Genomic DNA, 10,167 nt, shown 5'->3' with positions numbered 1-10,167 from the left:
CCTGTGAACTGCTCCAATCTGCAATTGCGGATGCCTCCCCTGGTTCCTGTTCTGCTTCCATAGTCCTGCCTGACTCAGTAATGAGTTGACCTGCCACTAGTCATGTTTTGCGATGAAGTACCATTGTGTTCCTTACTTTATCATTTAAGCACATGGCTGTGAATACTTTTGACACCATTGGACCCTCCTGTTCTGGATCATTTGTCTGTTTTTGTCTTGTTTAAGGCTTAATCAAGGGGATTTTATTCAGTATTCTTAAATTTGTGGTCTTTCTTTTCCTTAAAGCAAACTGAAACCGAGAACTAGGAAGGAAGGTAGACATTCAATGTTGCCGTTAGGTGTCACTGAGTCCGTTCCAACCCACAGTGACCCCACAAACCACAGCATGAAACTGTTGGGTACAGCCCCACCCTTCCCGTTGTTCCTGCACTTGAACCCATTGTTGCAGCCACCGTGTCTGTCCATCTCACTGAGGGCCGCCTTCTGTTTCACTGTCTCTTAACTTTACCAAACGGATGTCCTTCTCCAGGGATTAGTTTCTCCTGACAACATGTTCAAAGTATGTAAGATGAAGTAATGTCATACTTGCCTCTAAAGAGCACTCTGGCCATATTTTCTCCCAAACTATTGGTTTGTCCTTTTAGCAATCCATGGTAGTCTTCATATCTCTCTCCAGCACCACGATTCAAATGCGGCAATTCGTCCGCAGTCCTCTTGATTCAATGCTCAACTCTCACATGCATGTGAGGCACTTGAAAATATAATAGCTTGGATACAATAGCGTGCACCTTAGTTCTCCCAGGAACATCCTTACTTTTCAATAACTCGAAAATGGTCTTGTGTAGTAGATTTACCCACTGCAATGCATATTTTGATATTTTGACCTCTAGACTACATTAATTGTAGATCCAAGCAAGATAAAATCCTTGACAACTTCAACTTTTTTCTATTTATCATAATGTTACATATTTTCCCAGCTATGAGAATTGTTATCATCTTTGCAATGAAATTGCAATCCACACTGAAGCCTGCAATCCTTGATCTTCATCGGCAAGTGCTTCAAGTTCCCCTCATTTTCTGCAAGCAAGATGTGTCATCTGCATATTGAAGGTGGTTAAGAATCCTTCTTCCAATCTGAGTGCCACATTCTTCTTCATTTAATCTAGCTTCTCTGATGATTTGCTCAGCATACAGATGGAATAAGTATGATGAGAAGATGCAGCCCTGACACAAACGTTCCTGGTTTTAAACCATGCAGCATTCCCATGTTCTGTTCCCACAGCTGCCACTTCATCCAGGTACAAGTTCTGCATGAGTGTTAAATTCCCGTTCTTCACCAGGTTTTTGCTAGTTTTTTTTAATGATCTACACAACCAAATGCCTTGGCATAGTAAAAAACAAAACAAAAAAACGAGTAAGTATCTTTTAGTATTTTCTGTGTTCACCCAAGATCCATGTTTCCACTAACCTAAAATCCATAGGTCTGAGACTAGCCAGAGACCCTTTCAGAGTCACATAGCAAGAGACAAATGATGGAGGCAAGTGAAGGGTGAAGCAGGGACATCACAGGCTGGCGGGTACAATCTCGTGTATCTAAGCTAGACTGGGCTAGGATCCATTTTTGATATAAACTTACTTATTGATATAAAGTTATTTCATATACATATATGTGTCACTGGTTTCATTTCTTCAGACAACCCAGCCAAAATGGGAAGTTGTAGAGAGAACTTGCAGGTATGTATAAAACACTCTTAGCTTATTTCTATCATTGTGTGCATATAAAAACAAGTAGGCATATGGAGGAGCAGCATAGAAAACCTCCCACAGGTGGTAAGACGGGGGTGAAAAAAGCAAGACAAAATTTCCTACCTACAGAATGAAGCAATTAGCTGATCTGAAACATGCCAAGCAGATGCCTCTAAAATTACAGGAAAAAAATGTGAAACGGAAGCCTGGGAACTCCGTTTGCTTATCTGATATCCAGCGATAGGAGACTTGAAAATCTACAATGGAGGGTATAAAACTCCATCCCCACCCCCCCACCCCCTATAGGTGGGGCATTCAGACTAACTTACCAGCCCTCTCGTACATCATGCTGAGGGTATTAATTTCCTAATTTTTTAAAAAAATATCTTTTTTGCTGGATTGTACTTTTTTTCATTTTCCTGATCCATTCTTTGTAAATAGAGCAAAAATCAAGGAGAAAGAAGTCTCCTATTTTGGACTTCCTCCACTATCATCCATAGGACTGCGACTGGCATGCCTGCTTACCTCTTGGCTTTGGACCCAGCAGACATCAGAATACACTGTGTTTTCTCCTTCCTGGGACTTTCTCTCCTGTTACTTTATATTTGAATAAGTCTCAACCTTTCCCATTCCCTTTTCATTTACCTCCCTCTTTTTCCCTCTCATATGTGTATAAGAAAGAAGTTTATATACAAGAGCAATTGAATATTGAGAAAACGTCCCAGCCCAGTCCCGATGAAGTCCAATATTAACCCATATGTCTGATGCCAATCTATAAAGTCCTCTTCAGACACACGAAATACATGCAATGATGCTGAATGGAGGAGGATCATGGGCCAGTAGGTGGGAAGTCTTCTAGATCCAGTGGCTTTGAAAGCATCTCAGCACTGGCAGGGGTCTCCAGATGGCCCTCCAGTTCGAGGGCTGCATCAAGGTAGGTCCATGTGGTTTCTCCTCAGCTATGTCTCACAGGAAGTCAGCAAAAACATTGTAAGTAAAATCTACACTAATTTTCTCAGTGGACACTGAGGAATCTCTTTTTATTATGGCATTATTTATTAAGAAAGGCTTGATTGAATTGGATATAAACCAAAGATCAGGAACTTGATTGTAGAGGATGTATTATGGTAATCCCAGGATAAACTCTCAATGCCAAACCAGTTATAAATAAGTTAAAAGAGCCAACTAATTATCCTAATAGAAGGCAGTACCCTAATATCCAGAGACTAGAGAAGAGCTGAGAGAAATTATTATCACCACCTGTCTTAATCATGGATTACTTGTAATCTGTAACTCTCGATGTACCAACCCCATATTACCTGTTAAAAATAATGATGAAGTTTATAGAATGATTCAAGATCTCAGAGCTATCAGTGGACAGTGACCACAATACATGCTGTGCTACCTAATTTCTACAATATTCTGGGGGCAAAAAATCTTCTCAGTTCCAATGATTTTCAGTGTTAGAACTAAAAGATTCCTTCGTTTGTGTACTACTAGACCCTGCTTGTCAATTTTTGTTTCTATTTAAATGGGAAGACACCCATGAAATTAAACTTCAGCTGAACCTTCCTTCAGAGGCTTAAAGATAGAACAAATTTATTTGGATAAGTCTTAGCAAAAGATTTAAAGGACCTATCATTTGATGGAAGTGGTCAAATTATTCCATATGTAGATGACCCTCTTATTGGCTCCCCTACAGAAAATCTGAGTTGCAAGCAAGTAGTCCAAATCATAAGTTTCCTGGAAAGTCAGGGGCACAAAATATATAAAATAAAACACCAATACTACACGCACAGTATAACAAGTAGGCCTGATTTTGATCCCTGAAAAAAATAAGAACTCTGTCCTTACACAGTGCATGTGCTGTTCTGCACATGCTATTATCTGCCTTCTGGAAACCACGACTGAAAAACCACCTTTATATCTTTTTTGGATTGACAGAATATGACAGGCTACTAATCCCAAGATATAGCAAAAAGGCCATACAATTATATTAGACTTTTTAAAAAAGTAGGCAGCAAGAAGGAACTAACTTATATTGAAGAAAGAATAACAATGTTTTTTCAAACAATTGAAGGTAGCTCTCCTTCAGGCACCAGCCTTGAGCTTGCCATCTTTGGAAAACCAATTGAGTGATACTTATGGGAAAAGAAGTGGCACTAAGAGTCTTCGTAGACTAAGTCTATGTCAGTATACAAGACTTAAAAGACCAATCACTAAAAGACCTAAGTGAGGTTGATTCTCAAGTGAAAGCAGTTCTTACGAGAAGGCGTGTACTAGCAGATATGCAGCGGTTCTCATCATGTTGTAGTGGAATCAGAAGCCTGCCTGCAGGAACCTCAGCTCAGTTAACTGAACTAATAGCCCTTAAACCTGAGAAATTATAAGAAGTTAAAATATGTATATTATATATAAAACATATTTTATATAGCATATATATGTATATACACACCAAAAATGGAATTTGTTTTTCAAAGCTATGTATTTAAATTTTTTTAGAAAACAAACTATCACCTTCAAAGTACTCTTCATTACACTTAATAAAGTTTTCAAATCTGCGATTCCACTCTTGGAAACATTTTTCAAACGCCTCTGTTTGGATGGCTGACAGCACCTCCCTTGAATTTTTCTTCACCTCTTCTAAGTCATAATATCACGCTCCTTTCATTTCCCTCTTCATTTGTGGAAACACATAGAAGTCTCACAGAGTGAGGTCAGATAAGCAAGGTGTGTGTGGCATGCTGTTTTTTGTCCAAAACTGGTTAACTGAGATGGCTGCCTGTGCAGGTGTGTTGCTGTGGTGGCAAAAATCATCCCACATCTGCGACAAATCAGGTCATTTTTTGTCACACACTGCTACACAATCTTTTCAGAACCTCTAAATAGAAAGCTTGATTAACAGTCTGACCTGGTGGAACAAATTCCAAGTGCACTATCAGTCGACATTTTTGTCCATTCAGGAAGTAGACAAATGTGCAGAATGAGGTTTGTCATCAATCAACATTTCACCTCTTTTGAAATGAAAAAAAAATCACTCCTACACTTGAGTTTTTCCCATAGCACTGTCCTTTAAACTGTGTTCAACATCACAAGAGTTTCTGTGGCATTTTTTTCCTGAACAGGAAAAAAGAAAATCACAGCTGCATGCTTTTCTCTTAAATTGGCCATCACAAAAAATGACGTTCAAGCAAAACAGCTTTTACAAAAATACACACTGTGACCAGAGAGAACCTTCCCAGGTGCATTATCTCAGAGTGAATTGTTTGATGTTCACCTAGCGGGAAAAATGTGTACTACACAAATTCTGCTTTGCCCAGTGCAATTCTGGTTTGGGGGTTGGGGATGCCACCTTGTATATCTACAATACCAATTTTAAAAATATTCATTTTTATTTCGGCATACATATATACAAGTAAATGGGTATTCGAATGCTAAATAGGGAGCCATAATGTATGTGCCCTGCATTTTATGGCTCTAGAGACAGCAAGACCACTCCAAGAAAGAGCGGCAGTAGACTGGAGGGACATCAAATGGAAGCAAATGAGATTGCCCACGGAAATACTTTTTCAGACCCTATGGCCCAAACTGTAGACACAAAAGAAGTGAGTTCCCTGGGAGTCCTCATTCCCAGTGTAGACCTAGCTGGTAATTCCCCTGGGTGTACTCAAGATTAAACAAATGGGAGGAGCATCATGAGTCTGTTAAAGATGGACAAGGATGTTACCATAGAGAAGGATTAATATACTTCCCACAAGAAAGCCACTGGAAAGTACTAAAAAACCTGTATGATTCCTACCACTTTACTAGAGAAAAGTTAACACAGTTAAAGCAAGTTACCAAAATTATCAAATAAGTTCATGCTCTCCTCCTTGCACAGCGAAATATACCCAAGGGTCAAGATTCGCCTCATTTGGTAGAGGTAGTTGAAAGAAAGGGAACTTACACTGGAGAAGATTGGCACTGTGACTGTATACAAATGTCTTTATGTCAAGGATATAAATATTTCTCATATGCAATTTTACAGGATAGTTAGAAGCACATCCCACCCAAACAGGGAAAAAAAGTATCCATGTTTATACTGTTATTAAAAGAGATAATTCCCTGATTTAGATTTCCTCATTCCTTATGACTGATACTGATCCAGGTGTTATTTCCAAAATAGCTCAAAAAGTTAGTCGGATTGTAGGAATTATCTGGGACTTACATTTGCCATGAAGACCATGCTCACTGGGCAAAGGTGAGAGGGCTAAATCTTTAAAAAACTATAACAAAGAAATACAAAAAAATGCACCAACATGTGAAGGGGGAAGGGACAAAAAGAGGCACATATATGGAGGGTTGAACAGAATATTATTAATTATTTCATTTTTGAGATGTTCTGTGTGAATATATATAGAATATATCCTTTAAAAAAAACAACAAAAACCACAAATCCCCCTCCCATGTCCCCCAGCCCCCCAAAATTCCTTATCACTCATACTTAGTGGTCTGAGTAGCTTAAAAAAAAAAGGTAAGAAAAAGTAAAACTGAAATGGACTTGGAGTCTTTAGTGACAAATAAGTTCATCTCAAGCCAAAAAAAATTGCAAGCAAATCTTACCCATTCCATCAGCCCAACTCCATCCCAACATGCATCAGCCCAACTCCATCACTAAAGACTTAACCTCTTTGTGTTAGACCTGGTTGACTAGAGAAACAAATTCATTGATACTCATATATGTGTAAGAGAGAGCTTTATTCACAAACTAATTGGATATTAACAAAACATCCCAGCCCAGTCCAGATCGAGTCCCTAAGTCTGATATTAGCTCATATGTTTGAAAAATTCCTCTTCAAACTCCCACAACACATGCAATGATGATGAATGCAGGAAACTCACAGGCCGGTGGGTGGAAAGTCTTGTGGATCCAGTAGCAGTGGAAGCATCTTCAGGGCTCTGGCTGCCATCAGTGTAGCTCCACTTGGCTTGTCAAGAGGAAGATAAAGCAGATAGAGAATGCATCATGCTTCCAGGGAAGAAGAGAGGAAATTCTCAGAATCCTCACGAGAAGGCCATGCCCACAAGGAGGAATCATCAGGTTGTGACATGATTGACAGGCTAGACTCCACCTTTTCATTCTTTTATAAATTGACATGAAATTGTGTAACTACCACACCTTTGAAGAACTAGACCAAATCCTATAGTTTCACCTTATTGTCCAGGTTCCAACAAGTAGTTCAATATCTGGGAATAAAAGTCTTGCCTCCAGAATGCCTGTATCCAAATATCACTTAAAACTTGGAAAGAAGATACCCAACACTCCAACTGGGAGGGACCTTATACTATTATACCATCTACTCCCACAACAATTAAGGTTCCATCAGTGGTCAGTTGGATCATCCCACTATCAAGTCCAACCAGAGACACATTTAGAAGCAACTGGGTTTGTGAACTCATAGAAGACCAGTAGCTACATTACAAAAAAGTCAGATAAGTTTGAACTCTTCCTAATAAGAAAAATGATCCCTATCTCATCAAGGGCTAGCCCAGAGATTGCTTTTCGTCTGTTAGTCTATCCAAAGCATACGCTTCATGTTTCTCCTTTGTTTTACCTCTGCAAGCTCCAGTGCACTGTGTATTCAATATTTCCAACAACTGCTCTTGGTGGACATGTGGGCAAGTACCAAGCCTACACAGGGAGGCCCGTCTAGCCTCTTTTAAATTCTGGGCTCAAACACTAGGATGTTTGCATTACTCCACCAATCTGGGTACCAAGGTTGTTATACAGCTAATTCAAAAACAAGTATCCCTCACATAGCATTAAGACTTACCTGAACTTGAATGGGAGTTAATTTTCAAGCTTCTCTCTCTCTCTTCACTCCCCCACAGTTGAACAGGGGAACTCCGTAGGGTCTTTGAGAAATACATCCTAAATATTCACTGTTAAAATACATTCAAATAACTGAATGCTTCCTCTTCTACTAGCTGTACGACCTTAAATCTTCACTGCCTTTCAAACCTACCAAATACACCTATTCCACACACAGAAACCAATACAGGAAGATTCTGCTGTGGAAGTCCATCAGGATACAAAAATCTATCATGGATGGCCCACTCCTACAAGGGAAGTACAGAAAGAGTCAACTGTCTTCTCATACATCACACTTCTTGAGTAAGAGCTTTTATTGGCATAAAAAAATGGCATTACATTCCGGGATATTGGATAGTACATATTGGTGTTACATTCCGGGATGATTTAGTCAATAAAACTTCCAACAACAACAACACCCCTGTTTCAGCCTCTTAACTACAGCAGCTTTGGGGGACACTCACTTTTGCAAACACACTCTCAATCGGGGCCAGTAAAATGACATTGAATTTGACACATGTCAGGGTATTTTCTTTCCCCATAGCGTTATATTTTGTTTGAGGAGAATCTACTTATTAGTGCCTACGCACAACATGTACAGACTTTTCACCTTAGGGACAGTGTATGCTCTATGCTTGTAGCCAATGCTATGGCCCAATACCAATTCATTGTAACACCACTTACAAAATCTCAAAAAAGCATGACCCCTCAATTCCGATTTTAGGGAAAATCAGCACTAGAGCAGGTGTTCCTTGACAGACAAAGGGACCACTGGAACTGTTTCATCCCAGCAAATGTTTGCTGATGTGTTTATGGCAGCTGCCCTTTTTACCCTACCAAACCAAATCACTCCTTAGCTCTCCCAAATAGAAGAGGTCGATATATGCTAGAAGTTGTACAGGACCATCTGTGCCATCCTTCAAGAAGAATGTTGTTATGGGTTTAACCACACTGATGAAGTCAAAGATCGTATTTGCCATTCCCTAGATAAGTCCAGACAACTGCAGGCCCTGGTCAAATAAAATGGAGTTCCCGGGTCCAGTATGGGGTCATGAAACAACTCTACCTCTATACTCAGCAGGAAGCTGAGCCAGAAGGCGAATTTCCAGCCCTCAGCACTCAAAAACATTTGATGTCATCACTTGAGGGGAACTCTAGGCAGCACACCCCACCCCACCCAGAGTAGGATGAAAGGGTGAAGAGAATAACAACAAAATGAATTTCCTACCCATAAAACAAAGAATTTGTTAGTTCTGAAACCTCACAACAAGCGAATCTCAATATTTCCAGGAAAAGGCACCAAATGGGAAGTCTGAGAATTCAGTGTATCCATCTACTATCTGAAGAGGGGAGTCTTGACAGGCTGAAAATAAGGGTGTACAACAGCCAAAGCCTCCACCGGAAAGGGGGTTCAGACAGACTGATCAACCTGCTCATGCATTGTGCTGAATGCATTCCTTTCTGAATTGAAAAACAGAACAAGACTTACTTTCTTGACTAAATTTTCTATCCTGCACCTGAATTCTTTCTTGCAAATATGACAAGAAACAAGGAGAAAGAAGTTCCTCTTTGAGGCCTTCCTCGACTAATATTGCTCTATTTGAAAAGCATAATAGCAGCACTGGTATAGGTCTATCTTGCATTGAGGCAGCTATGTATTTACAGAGAGAGATTTGAAACTCAAAGACAAGCACAAACTTTTGATTGAGACTAATGGCTTTTGAGTTTAATGGATTTTTTGAGTTTGTAACTATTTCTGTATTCCACCAGGAAGACCAAAGAAGAATTGGTGCTTTTGAACTGTGGTGTTGGTGAAGAATATTAAAAGAACTGTGAACTGCCAAAAGGACAAATAACCCTGCTATTATGTGAGACGTACAGCCTGAGTACCCCTTAGAGGCAAGGGTAGTGAGACTTGTCTTATATACTTTGGACGCATCAGGAGAAACCAGTCACTGGAGCACATAATGCTTGAAAATGTAGAGGAGAAGCAAAAAAAAAAAAAAAAAGCCTTCAATGAGGTGGATTGACAGGTGGCTCCAACAATGGGGCAAGCACAGGAGTAATTGTGAGGATGGCAGGTACTGGGCAGGGTTTTATTATGCTGTGTATAGCGATGCTGTGGGTCAGAGCCGACTCAATCACACCTACAACAGTAACAACCAGAAACGATAGAGGATATTTTCTTTTGAGGAATTTCTTTGATTGAGGATGCCAGGACTGTACCACTGCCATCAAGTTGGTGCTGACTCGGCGTGACCCCATAGGACAGGTTAGAACAACTCTGTCTGTTTCCAAGATTGTAACTATTTTGGGGAGTAGAAAGCCTCATAAAAGTCTGCATCAAAGTGTAACATATGACAAAATAATAATAATTTATGAATTATGAAGGGTTAAGGAGCGATGATGAAGTGGGGAGGGAGTGGGAAAATGAGCAGCCAATATTAAGGGCTCAAGTAGAAGGCATATGTTTTGAGAATGATGACAGCAACAAATGTACATGTGTGCTTGACACAATGGGTGCATGTATGGATTGTGATAAGAATAGTACGAGCCCCCACTAAAATGAT

The 10,167-nt window shown here is 39.8% G+C and overlaps 1 pseudogene; it reads right to left on the bottom strand.

Annotated features, from left to right (window-relative positions):
- LOC101654484 overlaps positions 1-8,139 on the bottom strand; it is a 79,786-nt pseudogene extending 71,647 nt beyond the window's left edge.
- Between the last annotated feature and the right edge of the window lie 2,028 nt (positions 8,140-10,167).

This window comes from Echinops telfairi, unplaced genomic scaffold, assembly GCF_000313985.2.
Source record: "Echinops telfairi isolate 266 unplaced genomic scaffold, ASM31398v2 ScPeMD7_70;HRSCAF=299, whole genome shotgun sequence".
Classification (NCBI taxonomy): Eukaryota; Metazoa; Chordata; class Mammalia; order Afrosoricida; family Tenrecidae; genus Echinops; species Echinops telfairi.
Note: the sequence above shows the minus strand (reverse complement) of the source record. Positions and strands in the feature narration are given on the sequence as shown.